General features: G+C 37.6%; 1 protein-coding gene across 3 annotated transcripts in view; it reads left to right on the top strand.

The window, feature by feature from the left end:
* The window catches only part of sm (heterogeneous nuclear ribonucleoprotein L), a 406,278-nt gene that overhangs the window by 168,963 nt on the left and 216,622 nt on the right, over positions 1 to 20,693 (top strand). The window lies entirely within an intron of this gene.

Here is a 20,693-nt window from a genome sequence, read left to right as displayed (position 1 = left end):
AGCCAGTACCAACACTGCTTGTAGACCGGACTGTTTTAAACTTTTCGCAGCTATGTCGTATGTACATTATGCACATTTTATGAGCTTTCACCACGATTCCGACATTTTATGAGTACCTTCGTGAGTTAATCCGTCAGTTCATGAGCTCTTGCAGCTCTTAACATCCTACCCGCATTTCTCAGTCTACCCGTGATCGCAAAAATAACGGGAACTTTTATAATGCAAAATCTGTTGTAAGAACCGATTAAGTAGATGTGTGCTTAAATAGAGAGGGTACATACTATTTATTGTTTGTTTAATGACATACGGTAGGCAGCGGCTTGACTCTGCCCCTGGCACTGCTGAAGTCCATGGGCGACGGTAACCACTCACCATCAGGTGGGCCGTATGCTGCTCGTTTGCCTACAAGGCCAATAAAAAAAATACATAATACATATTTTGCTCGTATGCATATTTTGGTATTAGAAAAAATCATTGTTCCAATCTACATTATTTCGTTATGTTTAGTCTTATCGAAACTAGTATGCAAGAAAATGTTTCGTAAATATTAAATGTCAAATTAAAAATGAAAGCTCTTCACGCTTGATAGTACGATGATAAAACTTTATCTTTGGAAGCGACAAACGAATACAAAAGCTCTTAGAGGGACTTAACTCGGAGCTTCTGAACGTCCATAAAAGTACGTTAAGCGTTTGGAAAATACAAAGAAAATATCAAAAGCTGAGCTTAAAGTCGGAACACATGACCGCCACTGTTTGTATTTCACGACGGAGGCTTGGTTGTACCGCGGGCGGGTTGCGTAAGCGTTAGCGGGTAACTAGCTAGCGGTGTTGAATGCTATTTTAATGAAGGAAGTTTTACTGGTGGCTTTTTTTTTCTATTGCTTAGATGGGTGGACGAGCTCACAGCCCACCTGGTGTTAAATGGTTACTGGAGCCCATCGACATCTACAACGTAAATGCACCGCCCACCTTGAGATATAAGTTCTAAGGTCTCAAGTATAGTTACAACGGCTGCCCCACCCTTATCGCTTTTTTAATAAAGGAAGTATTACTGGTGGGTCTGAGGCCTCTTCAGTTTCACCAGAACAGGTGAGTACGGGCTCTGCCAGGAGGGGTTGGATCTGCTAACAGCTACCAGCCTAACAGCTCAAGGGTAGTTGCTTTTCGAATGCTTCTATGAATTTATTAATTCTAGTGATGTAGTCGTGATGATTGTCAGAATTGGCGTAGTCACTCACCTAATTGGTATTGTTTTAATGTGTCTATCGTTTATACGATACACAGAAGTCAATTTGAATGCAATAAATTTTAATATTACATTTTAATTATCAAAAGCCGGTTCGAGTTAACTGTCATAACAGATACAAGTCAATGATGAAATTAATACAGATAATGTGTAATGGTCGTTTTTATTTCAGTTTATTTTTTATTTTTTTATTATCATTTATAAGCCACACATTCAAATTACTAGCTAAAAAAGATACACCAAAAACAATAAGTTATTAGTTTTTCCTTTGTCGTATCACTCTTGTCGGAGCGGTCGTGGTCGTCATTCAGTATCCTTGCTGTGAGCAGATATTATCTGCCTCACGAGCAATCGCCACTTCTCCCGGTTTGTGGTGAGTCTGGTATACTCATGCAAACAGCCGCCTACTGCCGACTTGACTTGGTTGGTCCATTGCATGGGCAACCTTCTAAAGTAAATGGTAAAGATCTTTCATTTTGTTATGTATTGCTGAATTTGTAATTAGTCAATTTCCTCATTTCATCATTATCCTGCCCTTCTCCCAGTCACCTGGGGTCGACGCAACATGTTTTCTCCTTCCATACTCCTCTATCATATCCCATTTCTTCGCTCACTCCCCTCTTACACATACCGTCTTTCACGCAATCCATCAATTTCTTCTTAGGTCTACTTCTTCCTCTAAATCCTTCCACATTCATAGTTAACATTCTCTTATCAACCTCATTTTCATTTTGTCTCATCACATGTCCATACCATCCCAAACGCGCACTTCTCAGCTTCTCTGTCACAGGTGCCACTTTCAGACTTCTTCTAACATATTCATTCCGTAATTAGTCAATTTTCTATTATAAGATAATTAATTAGAAATGAAAATCTTTCCCGCTAAACGCGTACAGTGAGGGCACATTTTTCCCGTTTACCGCGGAGTCAAAAGAAGGCCACGCCAGTGTTAAGGCTGGCTTCAAGAAAGCGTAGCCTCCAGGCATGAATGCAAATGAATGTTTGCTCCAGCGCTGGTGATAAACGGGCCAATGTTTTATGTGCTTTCAAAGATTTTACTGAAATTTTAAATTGACTCATACTATCGTGTGATGCATCGGATGATCACTTTCTATCTTCCTCTCTGCGAGATGCTTTTGTTAATAGTTTTCTTTTTTTAAATTTGAATTTTAATTCAATCCTGTATATACTACGGCTCTAGAACATCGTCGTTAGATCATCGTTCTATATTTGAATGTGTCACTAATCATTTTCGATTGATTTAACAAGTTTGACGACAACACTGATGTTCTTACAATATAATCACGAAATTTACTGGTGGTAGGACCTCTTGTGAGTCCGCGCGGGTAGGTACCACCGCCCCGCCTATTTCTGCGGTGAAGCAGTAATGCGTTTCGGTTTGAAGGGTGGGACAGCCGTTGTAACTATACTGAGACCTTAGAACTTATCTCAAGGTGGGTAGCGCATTTACGTTATAGGTGTCTATGGGTTCCAGTAACCACTTAACACCAGGTGGGCTTTGAGCTCGTCCACCCATCTAAGAAAAAAAAATGTATCTGCTTGTTGACTGTTTTCTAAAGTTAATTGTGTTTTGGTGTGCAATAAAGTATGTACTCTCTCTCTCTCTTTATCTCTTTCTTTAGCCTTTAGCCTTTAGTCTAGTCGATGCCAATGAACCACATTAATATATTTTTTTAATCACAAGTCCTGCGATGCAGCAATTTTTTTTTTTTTATTGCCCTCGTAGGCAGACGAGTCCACGGCCCACCTGATGTTGAGTGGTTACCGTCGCCCATGGACTTTAGCAATGCCAGGGGCAGAGCCAAGCCGCTGCCTACCGCTTAATACTCTCCAATAGTAACACATTCGATAATAGCTCATTACAAAATAGCTGAAACAAAATTTATTTTAAGTTATTCATTGCGTTAACGTAAACCACGTTTTGTGTAACGAAAACATAGCCGCAAGCGATTAACGCAAACGAGTGTTGGACCAAGTTTTGATGTTGGCTGAAACGTTGGCCGCGGACGGGGAAAACATTAAAAATGCTATTAGTACCGTTTTTAGTAGACGCGGTTTTTGTTTTTTTTTTTTTGATGTTTCTTCTTTTTTGTAAGAATTTCGAAATTAGTACAATGTTCCTCTTTTTTAATATTATGATCGCTTACGTAATTCTAATTTGGGCTTCAAAATGTATTGTTACTGTTTTTATATATAATTTAATCCGATTTCGCCTAACAACAAACATCATCATCATTCTCCTGCCCTTCTCCCAGTCACCTGGGGTCGGCGCAACATGTTTTCTCCTTTCATACTCCTCTATCGTATACAATTTCTTCGTTCACTCCCCTCTTACACATATCGTCTTCTCGCATTAAAACTGTATAATCTCAAAACTTACTAATTTTACAGGAGAGTGTTTTAAAGGTTTAGCATGTGATATTTTTAATATTAATCATCTTTGCAACATTATTTTTTTATTTTGTACCAGTTACATTATCTGTCTTTTAAAGTAAGATAAAATTATGTATTAATTTTGTTATTAGTAGTCAAAATATAGATAAACTAAAAAAAAAACTAAAACTAAAACTAAACTACGCTCTTTTGACAGTATTTATTAGAAAAATACTGGTGATACCAAATGATTCCGCATATTAACTCAATTTCGAATATTTTTGGAAATTGTACACTTCTAATGCGAAAAGACGATATCGTCTTTCACGCAATCCATCCATTTCTTCTTAGGTCTACCTCTTCCTCTATACTTACTCAGCTTCCACATTCATAGTTAACAACTATGAGCCCAACAATAAACATGTCGGACTTTTTTATTTTATTGCTTAGATGGATGGACGAGCTCACGGCCCACCTGATTTTAAGTGGTTACCGGAGCCCATAGACATCTACAACGTAAATTCCCCCACCCACCTTGATATATGAGTTCCAAGGTCTCAGTATAGTTACAACGGCTGCCCCACCCTTCAAACCGAAACGCATTACTGCTTCACAGCAGAAATAGGCGCGGTGGTGGTACCTACCCGTGCGGACTCACAAGAGAAGGACCACCAGTAAAACTTTTTAAATAAATCTGAAGATTTTTTATTTTTATCGCAAATAATAAATTGAAACTAATAAATGCGAAATTAAAAGACAATAGTCGTTTTAATAAGATCAAAGTCTCACAGAATGAGAAGAATATAATGTATTTCAAACACCTAAGATCCTTCGCCTTCATTGCCTATAATCATGCTTGAACAATACGTATGTATTCACTACTATAATATACAACAGTAACACTCAACGAGCCACGTTCGGCCGTAATCGATTATGAATGCTAATGTAATCGATACGACAACGGTCCCGATATTTCGATTATGTTAATCGTTCGGAATCAGACGGCCGTTGGACTGTCTTAGGGTGTATCGAATAGGGCACTTGATGTGATCATTATTGAATCGATTAATCGTTTATAATGAGAGATTCGATCACGCGTATACTAACTAGAAATTTAGTATTGAGTGTGTTCTACGGTTTATAAGATGTTCTACGGGTGAGATAAAGGATAAACTAGTTTTAATAATTACGAAAAACAATAAGGCGATCGATTTCTTTTGCAATATCGGCTTCTCAGGTGTAGTTATTTTGGGATGCAGGGATCAAAATCGATGCACTGGAGAATGTGCTGATGACGATTGCCGAGTATCCTTTGGCCATCGTTTAGGAACGACGTCTCAATTCTGTCGAAACTAAATATAAGTCAGTAATTATCACCAAATGCAAACCCTCGAAATATTTCGGACACGTACGAAATGAACCCCCCACGGAACGACACGTTGTCCAAAGATAAGTGGACGGTCCCGCGATCGATCATCTACGCGTTGGACAGAGTTTCTGAAAGCTTCCTGTTTCATTGGAAGGGTTCCTGAGACGCTAAAGACCGCAACAATCGGAGGTGCATCTCAAAGGATGTTTTATGACCAATGAGAATTCAGCATCATCAACCACGACCACTCTGTCAAGAGTGAAGAGCTAAGGAGCTTATTCAAAAAGAATATAGTATGTTAAATTGAATTAAAAACAAAGTCTTAACAAAAAACGATCCAGTAAATCGAATTTGATTGAACTTGTGTATTGATACTGACTGACCAACCCAGCCTTAGGGAGCGAGTTGTTAAATATATTTAGAAATTGATTGCCCCATTCTATTCCCAAGCTATGGAGGGATATAACAGAAACTTCATCGACAGTCAATTGGCGTTTCTTAGTCTAAAATAAGGTGGCTTAGTCGAAGAAATGCTCTCTCCGAACTTTCACCGACTCTTAAAGAGGTATTGTTACACGCTGGAGGTTCGGGATAAATAAAATTTCCACCAAAGTACAAGTTAACACTGTATTTATCTCTTAGAACACATAAAACACTTCACAAACACTTTAAAATTCTTAATTCTCTTCAGGTGATCCGTTCGCTGTTTCGCTTCGAGTAGTTCTGATTACTGACTAACTGCGTGCCGTCGCTGCAACGCTTTTATAATCGATACAACACCTCTACAATCGTCGAGAACATTCCTCACAAGTCGAGTACCTTCGATGTGTGTTTCCGATATCTGACAATAGATGGCGTTGTACTTCTCGAGCGTTCTGGATGTTACTAGATCCTTTGATATTCGTTCTGCTATTCGGCGATAAATGGCGTTACTTACCGGCGTAACAGTATTATAATTAGTGAAATAAGTGCTTCTCAAACTATTGTCCAAGGTAACCAATTATTCATTTTAAAGTTACGAGTTTATGTTCTATACTTAGGTATACCTGATAATAGCAAAACGGCTAACGGCGTTATAGCGAAGCGAATTTCGCGCGCCAAGCCGCGTGATACGCACTCAAACCGTAACTAGATCAAATCTTGATGCGGCACACCTTAATTTATATGAAAATTAACGGGCCCCGGCCTAATTAATTGAACCGTCGAGTGTACAGGGACAGAACGTATGTTGCCCTGAACTACACAAGATTCACACACTCGTCTCGTTTCGTTATTACATAATGAGTAATTTAAGAAACTTTAATTGCGGTGTCGGGTGAGCCGCTCTGAAGGGGGCGCTGGAAGGTTTTTTAATACGCTTTTATTAGCTTCAGACGTATGTATGTAACGGAATCTTCGAACATGATTTTGATCCCCTTCAAAACGTTGGATTAACTCGAAATTTGGTATATACTTATTAATGACAGATGACAATTCAATATTTAAAAAAATAATTGAAAAAATAAAAAATTGATAAAATTGATATTCAACTAAAAAATGAAAAATAAATAATAGTTTAATAAAATTAAGAAAATACGCTTTTATAGAAAATCCAACTAAAAAATATAAAATGAATTTTCATAAATTTGAATTAAAAATAGTGTAAGAAAAAATGATTTTATTGTATAAAAGCGTGGGGTGCATGGCATACAATATTAAGAAAACCATAAAGTATTCATGGTCATAGAATGAAAACTTTGAGAATAATAAAATGAACATAATAAAGAAGAAATTTAACTGTAAAAGTAATTTTAATTTTAGCATTTATTATAATCTCTACGACTCGCTAAAAGTCCCATTAATGCTTTCTGACGATTGGAATCACAATTAAATACGTACATCGAATAGAACTTACTAGAGGTCCCGCAGTAGTCGAAATTCGACTATAATTAATTGGAATTGTAAGTTTGTACACTATTATGGTTGTATTTTATACTTCTATAATCACAAATTTCGCCAAGACTACACTATAAAAAATATTAATAAAGACAAACAATATTTAATCTATTCTCAATTTGACAACAGATGTCAAGAACAAAAGTTTGACAATAAATAAGTAGTATGCATACGTGTGTGCGTCAAATACAAGGTAATGTAGTGTGTGTAATGTTTTCTTTATTGATTAAATGTATCTTTTATGCATTATTTAAAAAAAATATTAGCATTGTGCACTTCTTCTCTATATTCTCTATAAGTGTGGAAAATTTCATACTCCTCCGTCCGCGCAATTTTCGTAAAAAGGGATACAAAGTTTTTGCTTCACGTATTAATATATAGATTTGACAACTTAGCACGAGCTCTTAACATTGTACGTTAATGTGTGTAATGTACGTTTATATTCCAGCATATGAACTAGTCCACTGAAATTAAAGTTTAATTAACCGTGAACCGCGTGCAGGGTTGGAGCGGACTCACGGATGTAATTGTCCACCTTATTACGGGGCAATCCCGCTGGGCAATTAACGTTTTCAGTTTTAGTTGTAATACCAGGACATAATATATTACCTTAATTTGACCGGTCGACCGGCGATTAGGTGGGATGTGACGTACTTTGGCTTTTTATTAATTTATTGCATAAATGGGTGTCGAGCATATTCGGTGTTAAGTGGTTATCGGAACCCATAGACGTCAACAAAGTAAATGCAGCAACCCACCTTGAGATATGAGTTCCAAGGTCTCAGTATAGTTCAACGGGTGACCCGCCCTTCAAACCGAAACGCATTATGGCTTCCCGGCAGAAATAGGCAGGGTGGTGGTTGGAACCTCCCCTGCGGACACAAGATGCCCCACCATCAGTAACCGGCTACACTGTTGTTTAAATGTAACATAAACATAAACACCGGGGTGTTAACAGTTAGAAGAAGTAATAAGACATCAATTTGAATTTTAGTGACGTGGAAAGTGTTATGTGCACCGGCCGAGTAAATTGGTACCTAACCCGCCGTTTTGTGTGCATAAGGTATATTCCGCGTACAAAGACACATCTGCTTCTAACGTTATTGCGTTAGGTTTTGTTGCTTGTAAAATTTTACGCCATCGCAGCCTTCATTCGCATACAATATGTAAATAATGTAATGTGCGTGCCGATGGACAAGTTAAAAATGAATATTTGCAGTAAATAAAGACAACAGTTATTGAAATGTCCAATATTCTTTATTATTCTGGAGCGGAGTCCTTTTCGATATTCTGTTATGTTCTCTTTATTAGGAAATATTTTTCTCTACTCACCCATTAGATCTCTTGTTTGGCAATAGACCTGTTTATAAATCGAAAAATAATCGCCGTGATTGCGAGATTTAGTGTACTCGTGTTGCAATAAGTCTGTCGGTTCTGTCATAAAGAATTTATTTGTTCCATTTTACTATTCCCAAATCTATGAGATTCGTCAACACACCAGGAATAAAGTTTTTGTCTGCTATCTGAAACCACTGCACTCAGACACGGTATGAACTTCCATCCCCTGTATTCCCAAGATCCCAATCCCACAACGATTCAATTATTCAATCGAGGCTTGAAAATTGTCTTTGGCTATAGGCAACGATTGGTTCTTTGACATTGCTAATATTAATGGTTAAAATGAGCCGTACGCTTGTCCAAATTCGAAGGAAATAAAACCCTAATATTCTTTATGGTGTCCTAAGAATAAGCAAATTTTCATATACACCCGTAATTAACAATATATAAAATTATAAATAGACGGATTTTCTTGTTCGTGAATCGTTTTTGACAGAGTTAACATTTTTACTCGATATTCGATATCTGTACTTTCAGTTTTCCATGTAACAGTCCAGTTCGGTCCCCCGGGGCCGTCCCCGATAAGCGAAGTAGACGTTAAACGAAATGTCCGATATTGATTTATGACCCGCTACATTTTCCGATGCGATGCTCCTGATTTTTTTTAGTTCGGTTCATTCTCGGTTTTTAGTTTGTCTTTTCGCTTTTGGTGGGATTTGGAAATAATTGAATAATAATCATAACCAATGGAAGATAATGGATACAGTATGTGGAAAAACGAGGAGTCGATAATTAAAAGGTTTTAAGATTAAGTGTCTCTTATTGAGAAAAAGCAATCGTTTATATCAAATGCTGTCTTAGGAAATGGTTAAGTCTATCAATTTGTTTGCGCCCCTTTTTAGGCCTTTAAAAGTGGTGCATTATAACATTCAGAAGGAAGGTAGCATTCCCCATCAATTTAGAAATACGTTTATAAACTTTCATAAGGAAACAATACAAAATTGACCTCCAAAGCCTCTTCGCTACGAGTTCGTACTTCAAAACAAATTGATACTTCAGAAAAAACCAGTGAAAAGCATTGTTTTCATCAAAAATTCTGCTACATTTGATTTGTTTACATCAAGCTTAAAGAAAGGTCCGGCACTCACCCGGCCGGTACTCAGGTGTTCTTAAAACCTATAATATCCGGTTTTTCTCTCCCGCCAAATGCTGAATTACCCCGGGCTCGTTCGACAGACTTTATTTTCAATAGAGACCAACAAATATCTGGTATATTTAGTGTAAAGCATTTTGAGGAATTATTTTAAATGATACCGTCATCTCTTTTATTCTTTTACTAATAGAAGTTCATCCCCACAACCTGGAATTGCAGCGTTACTAGAGATCAATTTGGTCACGTACCATCCGATTTTGAAATGAACTGCACTTTATGGTGGTTTCTTGAGTGCTATGATGTCTGTATTTAAATGAAACATTCAAATAAAGTAGATACAGAGAGGTAAACTGTGGCTTGGCTGCTGATATCCATGATAGACAGTAACGTTAGTGGGACAGTACGTTCGTCTGTCTTGACAGCCAAAATTGCAGATTTTTAGTTAAAACTGCGTTTAACTTTGAAATAATTTCAAACAGAGGAGCAAATACATTGACGTTGTTATTCTGCTCGGCTATACACTCACGTTTCGACCCTTCATGATAACGACCGAGGGAGCGCGGCCTCGTGAAAGATAATAGATTTTTCTTTCCTCTGTACTTTTCGACGGTATATTAATAACAATTTCTTTTAATGGACAAAAAATGTTTTTTTCTTTAAGCTCCTATTAATGTCCTACCTGTTATCTACCTGAAACTGCATGTCTCTATTGATATAGAAATTAATTAGAAATATGTACGTTAATTTAAATTGGAAAAATGTATGTCATATTAATGCTTTCGCTCAAGTCGCTGTCCGCGTAAGCTCAGGAGATGCTTTTCACCAAATGCTGTTTAGTGACGAATGCGCAGGAAATGATTGTGTTGAATTAAATAAGACATGTAAAGCTCGTTTTCTAGCTACATACAAAAAATAAAATAAATGTTTTAATACTAAATATTCAGTACTCTTAAGTACGTAGTTAGCTTAATCTACATTTTAAAGTCTTGTCTAGACGACGTTATCATATCAGTCGTAGACAGAAGCCATCATTGTGTAAATGCAATTTAGCGGGTTCGACATTGAATAATAATTTCTTTTCAGTATCCATTTATAAAGAACACTATTGAATTTAAAAAAGAAAATTCCAAGAAAGTATTTGTGTAATGGAAACATTTTACGCCTTTGAGTGAGTCGTTTGTGTCCGCAAAAAAGTTAATAGCATTTTTATTGTGTGATATTACAGTAATAATCTTTAACATACAATCCGGAATTCGCTCATTTCCTAATTAATATGGTACCTGTTTTTATATGATTTAAATTTTATACGGTTTATAAATGTACGAATTTTTTTAATTTATGATAAAAAAAAATTTATTTCTTATATGGGTGAGCGGGCTCACAGCCCACCTGATATTAGGTGGTTACTGGAGCCCATAGACATCTACAACGTAAATGCGCCACCCACCTTGAGATAAAGTTCTAAGGTCTCAGTATAGTTACAACGGCTGTCCCACTCTTCAAACCGAAACGCATTACTGCTTCACGGTAGAAATAGGCAGGGCGGTGGTACCTACCCGCGCGGACTCACAAGAGGTCCTACCACCAGATAATGTAAAATAAATGCTTGCTTATTAGAATATACATATGTATTTGTTGTTAAAAATATTTTTAGGTATCGTTTGGCAACGATGATGACTAACGTAGGACCCCCGTATTGTGAATTAAAACCTACAGTTATGAAAATATGTAGCCTAAATATGTATACAAGTTACTAAACAAGTAGTTCATGTGAAAGCAACTAGGTGGTAGGACCTCTTGTGAGTCCGCGCGGGTAGGTACCACCGCCCTGCCTATTTCTGCCGTGAAGCAGTAATGCGTTTCGGTTTGAAGGGTGGGGCAGCCGTTGTAACTATACTGAGACCTTAGAACTTATCTCAAGGTGGGTGGCGCATTTACGTTGTAGATGTCTATGGGCTCCAGTAACCACTTAACACCAGGTGGGCTGTGAGCTCGTCCACCCATCTAAGCAATAAATAAATAAAAAGCAAGCGAAAATAATGTTATATAATTAACTATGCGTGCGAGTTATGTATTAGATTTAATAAGTTATCAATAATGTACCTTGTTTTACGTGTAATAATGTATGTAATAGTTATATCGTGTACATTTTGTTAAAAAACTTCAGCAAAAAAATGAAAAGAAAAGAAGCCATGACTTCGGAAACAAAAATCCAAATATTGGTTCGTTTATTTACTTTACGTAATAATGAAAAATGGATGTTGCTAAATTTTTTCCACGAATGAAGGCACAATTTTCTCGTTAGGTTTAAGTAGTTAGGTATTTTTAAGATGTTTCACTTTTGTTTTTACTTACATATTTTTTTTATAACTCAGATGAGTGGACGAAATCAGGGCCTACCTAGTGTTAAGGGGTTGCCGGAGTACATAGACATCAACAAAATAAATGCCGCCACTCACTTATTACAGGAGCAGGTTTACATGAAACACATAAGCACTTCATAATTGGTTATTCCAAATACATATAATTGAATATAATTCAGCCAAAAATATTATGTAATATAATAATATATATTTCTCTATGTTAAGAAAAATGACGATGGTAGTTCGCATTAACGACAATTGTATAAAAATTAAACTGTACTTTTTTTTCCTACCTAAGCTGATGGTATAGAGAGACCATATCAGCGTAACCTTATTTAGTAGGTGAGCTCACGGGGCTCAAACTTGACGACGTTGCTAACCCCTAGCAAGAGCCGTGCTTCGCAGAATCTACCACCGGATCGGAAACGCGACCCACTGAAAAGATCCGGCGAGAAACTCAGTGGGGTATGTCCGTAGGTTAATTCACTCGTCGGAAGGACTCTTCGTCGTAAGCGACGGGTTCGACGAGAACGATGACCGGTGCCTGGGGTACCTAAAAGCACCTTTAGTGGATCGAGAGGATCCGAAATGACGTGTTTTGGGCGACGTCGTCTGGTTTCCATTCTATCCGCAGGATCGGAAATTAACCTGTACGATAGGCAGTCTATTCTATTGACGATGATTTAAAAGTGTTATTTCTTTAATCAAACAAACAAACAAAACAAAACCTACTTCGAATTATAATTATGATATATTATCGTGTATTTATTCCGGGTCGCACGTAATTAACTCCGTTTGTTCTTCTGAAAGCTAGAGCTATGTTGTAACGAAGATAAAATAAGGTGAATCGTAACTTACTTAAAGTACAGTTTCTTAATTTGCGTCGACATTAAAACAAGTGGTATATTTTTACAGTTAATGACCAACACGCGGCGCATTTTGTCTCTGAAGTCCATAGAGATAATAATGTGGATATAACATATTTTCAAGTGATAGGTTGTAAAATTGTTATATGAATTAAGCATAATATGGAGTCGTTTGATGAGCTGCTTAGCGGGATGTGATGAAAAACATCTTCTTTTTCTCCACCTTGTCCCTTCTCTTCTATTAGCCGTCATCTCAACACTGACTCCTCTCTCTCCCATATCGTCATTCGCACACTCCATCCATGTCTTCTTTGGTCGACCTCTTCCCCCTCTACCTTGCAAAACATGCTTTCAATAATAATTTGATTAACTTGTAGATTTCGAATTCACAATTGGTGTTAAATTGTTTGAAACCAGATCCAATTTGACTATAGGGAAGAATCTAAGTGGTATGGTGTAATCTTATTTTTCACATTTCTTCCTCGGCTAGTACGTAATAAAGACATTTGTAAAAACTGTTCACACGCCGTTCGATATCATTAACTTTGGGATAGGGGAGCATATCATGAGCGGAAGCGATTAAAGATAAAATCACGGAATTTTTGAATTTCGAAACTTTGTGTGAGTGATTAAATCTTTCGGGAACGATGCTTTTAAGCTCCTCAAACACCGGTCATCGCCCTCATAGAACTTGTCGATTTCTGCGAAGAATTCGACAAGCCAACCCATAGACACTGCACACTGAGTTTCTCGACGGATCTTCTCAGTGGATCGCGTTTCTGATTCGGTAGTAGATTCTGCGAAGCACTATTAGGGCTAGTGTTAGGAAACTCTCTCAGGTTGAGCCCGTGAGCTTACCTATCCGTTCCGGCTAGCTGAAACAGCCTCCTAGGACCTACACTATCAGCGAATAGGTAGGGAAAAAATTCCAGAACATACATCCGCATATATACTTATCACCGTTCCCACTAGGTTTAGCTAGATGTAATGTAGATTTAATGTTTAGCTAGATGTTATGCTGTATTTACAGTATATATAACTTTTTTTTGCTTATGTACTAGATATACGCGCGGTTTTATCCGCGTGAAATCAGAGCGTGCAAATATTTATTTATATATTGGCTCGTTTCTTTACGGCAGTAGGGGACATGTGTGTTGTCAACTCGCACGGCTGTGCTGCTGTGCCGTTATACAGCAGTAGGTACAATTGATTTTTTTTATTTTTTATTGCTTAGATTTGTGGGCGAGCTAACAGCCCACTTGATGTTAAGTGGCTACTGGAGCCCATAGACATCTATAACGTAAATGCGCCACCCACCTTGAGATATAAGTTCTAAGATCTCAGTATAGTTACAACGGCTGCCCCGCCCTTCAAACCGAAACGCATTACTGCTTCACGGCAGAAACAGGCAGGGCGGTGGTACCTACCCGCGCGGACTCACAAGAGGTCCTACCACCAGTGAAACTCGTTTTCAGAAACACAAGTATATGTTATGTGTAAACCGCTTATTATATAATAGCTTTGAGCGTATGGCTTCAACCAATCCTAGATTATTTTTTTGGTGCGTCTTTTCCTACATACAGCTCAATAAACTTTCCCTTAACGTGCAAACGATAATTACGACAAACGAATATCCACTTTACTCCATTGTGATAAGGCACTATAGTAACTTAAGGAATTAGACGAAAACTTAATTCTCTGTGTGGTAAAGGTTAAAATCGTGAATCCGCTTTCAAGGAAATTGTTGATGCGTGCTAGTTCGTTGCGTTCGTTGTTTTCATAATTGATTTATCGTACTTCATTGATTGTCGCATTATACAATAGGATTCTTAATAAATTTGTAGGGCATGTTAACAGACATTCAGGCTTAGAAAAAAAGGAGATGATGATTCATCGGGCAATTTTTTTTTTTTTGATTAGATGGGTGGGCGAACTCACAGCCCACCTGGTGTTAAGTGGTTACTGGAGCCCATAGACATCCACAACGTAAATGCGCCACCCACCTTGAGATGTAAGTTCTAAGGTCTCAAGTATAGTTACAATGGCTGCCCCACCCTTAAAACCGAAACGCACTGCTTCACGGCAGAAATAGGCAGGATGGTGGTACCTACCCGCGCGGACTCACTTACAGTTATCACCAGGACTCACTTAACACCAGGTGAGCTGTGAGCTTGTCCACCCATCTAAGCAATAAAAATATATATATTTCCATAATATTCATTTAATCATGCTAGGAATAATTGCTATGCTAGGAGTAGCCCGAGGTAGTCCTGTCTCGAATATATCTTCTGAACGTAGCAGAGCAGACGATATTCATGACGCTTTTAAATAAAACCGAATTGAAGATGAATACGGCGCCGCGTATCTATCTACCCTCTTAAATTAATTATGAGAGATAAACCAGATCTCGTAATGTAATTTGAAAGTCCTCGCTTAAACATTTTCAAGAAATTGTAGTTAATTATAGTCTACAGAAAATAAGGTTATAGATAGGGCAATTCAGCAAATTAAAATAATGAACTAAAAAAATCTTTATTTTTAAACTGTTTTAAGAGCTTAAAAGAGTTTAAAAGTGCTAGGAAAGGTAATGATAAACGTAAAATATATGGTAATAAATAAAAACATTAACTTAATGTCATGTGTGTTCTGCTAACGAGGATCGCGGATTTAACCCTGAGTGCAGAAATCATATGGTTAACATATACGTTTTATTGGCGGTAGGACGTCTTGTGAGTCTGCACGGTAAGATTCTGCCACGCTGTCTTTTTTTAATGGCGGAGCAGTAATACTTTTCGCTTTGAAGGGTTTGATGACCTTGACACTATAAAATTGCAATAAAAATTATTTAAAAAAAACCCTAAAAAGAGCCACGTTAATAATATGCCTATACTAGATTCCATGTTTATTCCATTGACCGCTGAAGAGTTAACTGTAGCTGATCCTAGATTCAGGATAAAAGTGCCATTGTCCTCGTAACTGAATCGAAATTTAAATATTCAATTAAAAGCTAAGTTAATTTCCGACAACCCTCGAAAATCTCAAAACTAATCAAACCACGTTTGAATAACATCGACACGTATCTCAGAACTAAACTCTTGACTTTAAGAGGAATTAATGAACCAAAGCGGTGCCATATCAACCGTCATAGATTTCACAAAATCACTGTGTCATCCGTAACATTAATAAAACAAGCGAACGGTAATTAATTCCGGACACGAAAAGCTAAGACACCGATATAATTAAAGCCTACAGATTATAATTAACATAAAGTTGTGACGAAGGACTTTTGTACTCGGAGTGTTTGGTGGGTTTGTCGTCATAATGTAAAATGTTTTTTTTTTGACGTGACAACATCTTATAATTCGATGGAGCCGGCTGCACGCACGAAAAAACATGACTCATTGAGGCGTTCCATTTAAGGCTTGAAGTGCAAGCGAGAGCGCGCAACGAGCGACAAAGAGGCACAATCGGCCTCCGCGCTCGACAGCGTTCGACATCTGTCTCTCTCCTACTTGAGTGAGCGATGCATCCGCGTAGACAGCTGCTATACAATTATACATTTTTCGCCAAGTATGATATTCAGTGAAAAGTGAATGTGGTGTCAATTGTCCATACAAATTATCTATCAAACAAATAAAATTAAAATTTTCTTTTGAAAAATGAAACCATTCCATCAGTATTTTTTATGACGTTGTCACGTTTAACTATCGTCAGTAAACCGACTTTACAGACAACCGATTTTTTATTAACCGTAAGTATTTTGAAGGCCGCTTTAAGGACTTTTAATCTAACGCCGTCTGCGATGTGAACGCTATTTTTGGGTGTCACATGTATAAATTAAACAGACTAACTTTATTCGCATTCTGGCAGGGGTAAATATTGTTACGCCGGCAAGGGTAACGCCATCTATCGCCGAATAGCCGGAACGAATATCGAAGGATCTAGTAATATCTAAGACGCTCGAGGAGTACAACGCCATCTGTTGTCAGATAGCGGAAACGCATAATACTCGGCTTGTGTGGAACATTCTCGACGATCCTAGGGATTTCATCTCGACTAGCGTTGCAGAGATGGCACGCAGTCAGTCGGTAATAGGAACTACTCGAAGCGAAACAGCGAACGGATCACCTGAAGCGAAGCGGAAGAAGCGAATTGAGAATTTTCAAAGTGTTCAATTTGTGTTCTAAGTGATAAATACGGTTTTAATTTACACTTCGGTACAATTTTTTATTTATCCCGAACCTCAGCGCGTAGCAATATCATTGAAAACAAGATATTTGACAGATTCGTCTGAATCTCGGTAACTATAATATATTTTCATGATAAGCTTGTATAAAATACAAGTTGCAAACAATAACATTCGGACCGTCGGTTTATCGAGCAATTTCGTCCGCTCAGTGGTAAATCCTGCTTTTGTCGTATACCCCTAAACTATACGTTAAAATACGGATAGTAAAACATAAGTTATTCCTATTACATTCAACGTTAATACTCTTTTGAACACGATAAATCCTTTAGACGATAATTAACATGATAATCATCAGAGGCTTAGACGCTATTGTTATTCAACTGAGATTAAGTAGATTATCCCTTAACACGTTAGAAGCACTATATAAGAGTTTCAACTTAATCAAAATTATGGAAAGTTATTAGCACTTATATCTCAAGGTGGGTGGCGCATTTACGTTGTAGATGTCTATGGGCTCCAGTTACCACTTAACACCAGGTGGGCTGTGACCTCGTACACACATCTAAGCAATAAAGCCACCTCTAGATTTTTTATTGGCAGTAAAATGCTAAGTATTAAGGAAGTGTTCGTAGCTGAATTTAATCGTTACGTGGTCTGTCGATCACTTGTAATGCGGTAGAGCATCCTTCGTTGAATTTTTTTTTATTGCCCCCTTGTAGGCAGACGAGCATACGGCCGACCTGATGGTGAGTGGTTACCGTCGCCCATGGACTTCAGCAATGCCAGGGGCAGAGCCAAGCCGCTGCCTACCGCTTAATACTCTCTACTAGCCTCGTTTGAAGAAGGACATGTCAAAGCGTTCGGATTGTGGACATGTCATTTTTTGGATTCGCTAAGTATACATCGATGGATGAAAGGTTATTTTGTTTAAGCGACATTTCGTTTAATACGCGATGTTTATCTTTGTAATTAAATATTTATTTAATTTGGTATTAGTATCACACACAGCTCGATGTTTTTAATTGAACTCAATTAAGTTGACTCCATTTAAATAGTTGAAGAAGTTTTTTTTGTTATGATATTGCTACGCCGGTAGGAGTAACGCCATCTATCGCCGAATAGTCGAACGAACATCGAAGGATCTAGTAGCATCTAGATCGCTCGAGAAGTACAACGCCATCTATTGTGAGATCGCGGAAACACAATACTAGAGATGTGTGGAATATTCTTGATAATTCTAGGGCTGTGGTATCGGCTATAAAAGCGTTGCAGAAATGGCACGCAGTCAGTTAGTAATCGGAACTACTCGAAGCGAAACAGCGAACGGAAGCGAAGCGGAAGAAGCGAATTGAGAATTTTAAAGAGTTTGTGAAGTGTTTTAAATGTTCTAAGCGTTGAATACAGTTTTTAGTTGTACTTTGGTGGAATTTCATTTATCCCGAACCCGAGCGTGTAACAATATTTTTCCCAAAATTTTAAACTTTGAATGGCTCTCCTGTAAACTTGCAAAAATGTCGCTCAAACCAAAAAACCTTTCACTCCCCACGATATAATTTGTATAACACAGAGGAAAATAAATAAATACTCACAATTAATTTCGTTTGGAAGATTTTACTTGAAAAACAAAGGTCTGGTACATTCTCAATTGGACGAGGAAGCATTTCGCACAGATTGGTTCGGTACGTAACGCCCGTTGCACGGAAAGGGTTGCCCTATACGATCCGAATGGGAATCGTTAAGGTTGCGGGTGTAATGAGACAAATTAAATAAATCAAATAACGATATTGGTCTTCTAATTTGTATGCATAGATATATAATGATATTAGCCGTACTCGTCCGCTTCGCTGGGCATTTACAATTAGCTTTATTATTATTTTTTGTCATCATTATTAGAGACTCCAACACTCATATGAATATTAGCCTATCCATTAAGTACATGTATTTTCTACATGGATACCAAGTTTCAAGTCAATCGGATGCATGGTTCAGTAGTTGTAACGGTTACTGGAGCCCATAGACATCTACAACGTAAATGCGCCACCCACCTTGAGATATAAGTTCTAAGGTCTCAAGTATAGTTACAGCGGCTGCCCCGCACTTCAAACCGAAACGCATTACTGCTCCACGGCAAAAATAGGCAGGGTGGTGGTACCTACCGTGCGTACTCACAAGACGTCCTACCACCAGTTCTAAATTTGTTGCACCCTGTACACTACAAACCTATTTAAACCGGCTACGTCCGGTTCGATCCGGCCGCGGTCGATTGGCGATGCTCCCCTACAGCTTAATGTGCCATTCTCGTTCTACGTTGCTAGAGACTACCTGATTAGTGACACGTCGCTTTGTCGTTCTCGTCGCTTGTCATCACGATTGCGAGTAATTATACTGTACTTTGGACAAATTTACTGGTGGTAGGACCCTATTGTGAGTCCGCACAGGTAGGTAGCCTATTTCCGCCGTGCAGCAGTAATGCGTTTCGGCTTGAAGGGTGGGGCAGCCGTTGTAACTATAATGAGACTTTAGAACTTATATCTCAAGGTGGGTGGCGGCATTTATGTCAGAGATGTCTATGGGCTCCAGTAACCACTTAACACCAGGTGGGCTGTGAGTTCGTCCACCCATATAAGCAATAAAAAAAAAGAAAATTCGAGTTCGAATTTCTAAAACATATCTTAAGTTAAAAGATGCACATGTATGGGCTTTGGAATTCACTTTGGTAAGCTGTTTATGTGGAAGCTTAGCTAAACGACTTCAAAGAGAAGACCTTCCACCGAGAGCGGATGTCATTTCTATGCAAAGAGAGAGAGAGAACTTTTTATAGATCGGAAGTATTTTGTAAGTGTCATTGCCCTATTCAGGGCTTTGTTGGATTTCTTGTGTTACAGATACCGACGTAAAAAGCAACAAAAACAAAATTAATAATACTAGTTCTTTTATTTGTTTCAGGTGAGTACTTTAATCGGCCCGATATGAACAATGTGAATAAATATAAGTGAGGTAAGTAAACCCAAGACAAAATTGTTTAGGATGTAGGCAGAATCTTGGTATTTTGAAGCAAAAACCGGACGGAATTTATGCATAAAACTGTGGCGTAAACTTAAAAAAAAATCGGCTGAAAAGCAACTTAATTTTAATGTCACTACGGTTTGTGATTGGTTTTTCAATTCTCTTTAGATTCAGAAGATCATCTATTTGAAAGTTTACATATTAATTATATATTTTTCTTTGTATGTTTCATATCAGTAACGTACATAATCTTCAGGGAATGTTTCTGTCATGATACTACTAAAGAAAAAAGGGTGGCGGCGATGAGTGTTAAGAATAATACGTACTAATTTACTAAAACATACTAATGTATTAAAGATAGAAAAGAGATTAGTATTTTATAAAAATAATGATTAAGTGATTCAATTCACTAAAGTTCGTAAATGTAATTTTAATTTCTTTTGTTGTTTGACAATAACGCAATTTTAGTTTTGAGTTCAAAAATAAATATCCCAAAAATAGCGTATTTTTTTTAATTGATTTTGTAGGTAGACGTGCATATATAATCTGATGGTGATTGGTCGCCGTGTGCGTCAACAATGCCAGAGGCACTGCCAAAACCGTTACCTAATTAATTAATGGTTCATAAACGTAATAGGTTATGAAGTCTGTAATAGACATTATTGCTTCTCATCTTGTTAGTATTTTTAATGATTGTATTAAGTGTGGTGTATTTCCTGACTTAATGAAACATAGTAAAGTGATTCCTCTTTTTAAATCTGGTAGTACTGATGACCCCTCTAACTATAGACCTATTTCAGTACTCCCTACGTTGAGTAAAATCTTTGAAAAA

Source organism: Bombyx mandarina, chromosome 24 (genome assembly GCF_030267445.1).
Source record: "Bombyx mandarina strain Sakado chromosome 24, ASM3026744v2".
In the NCBI taxonomy this organism is placed as follows: Eukaryota; Metazoa; Arthropoda; class Insecta; order Lepidoptera; family Bombycidae; genus Bombyx; species Bombyx mandarina.
This window is presented reverse-complemented; position numbering and strand designations above follow the sequence as displayed.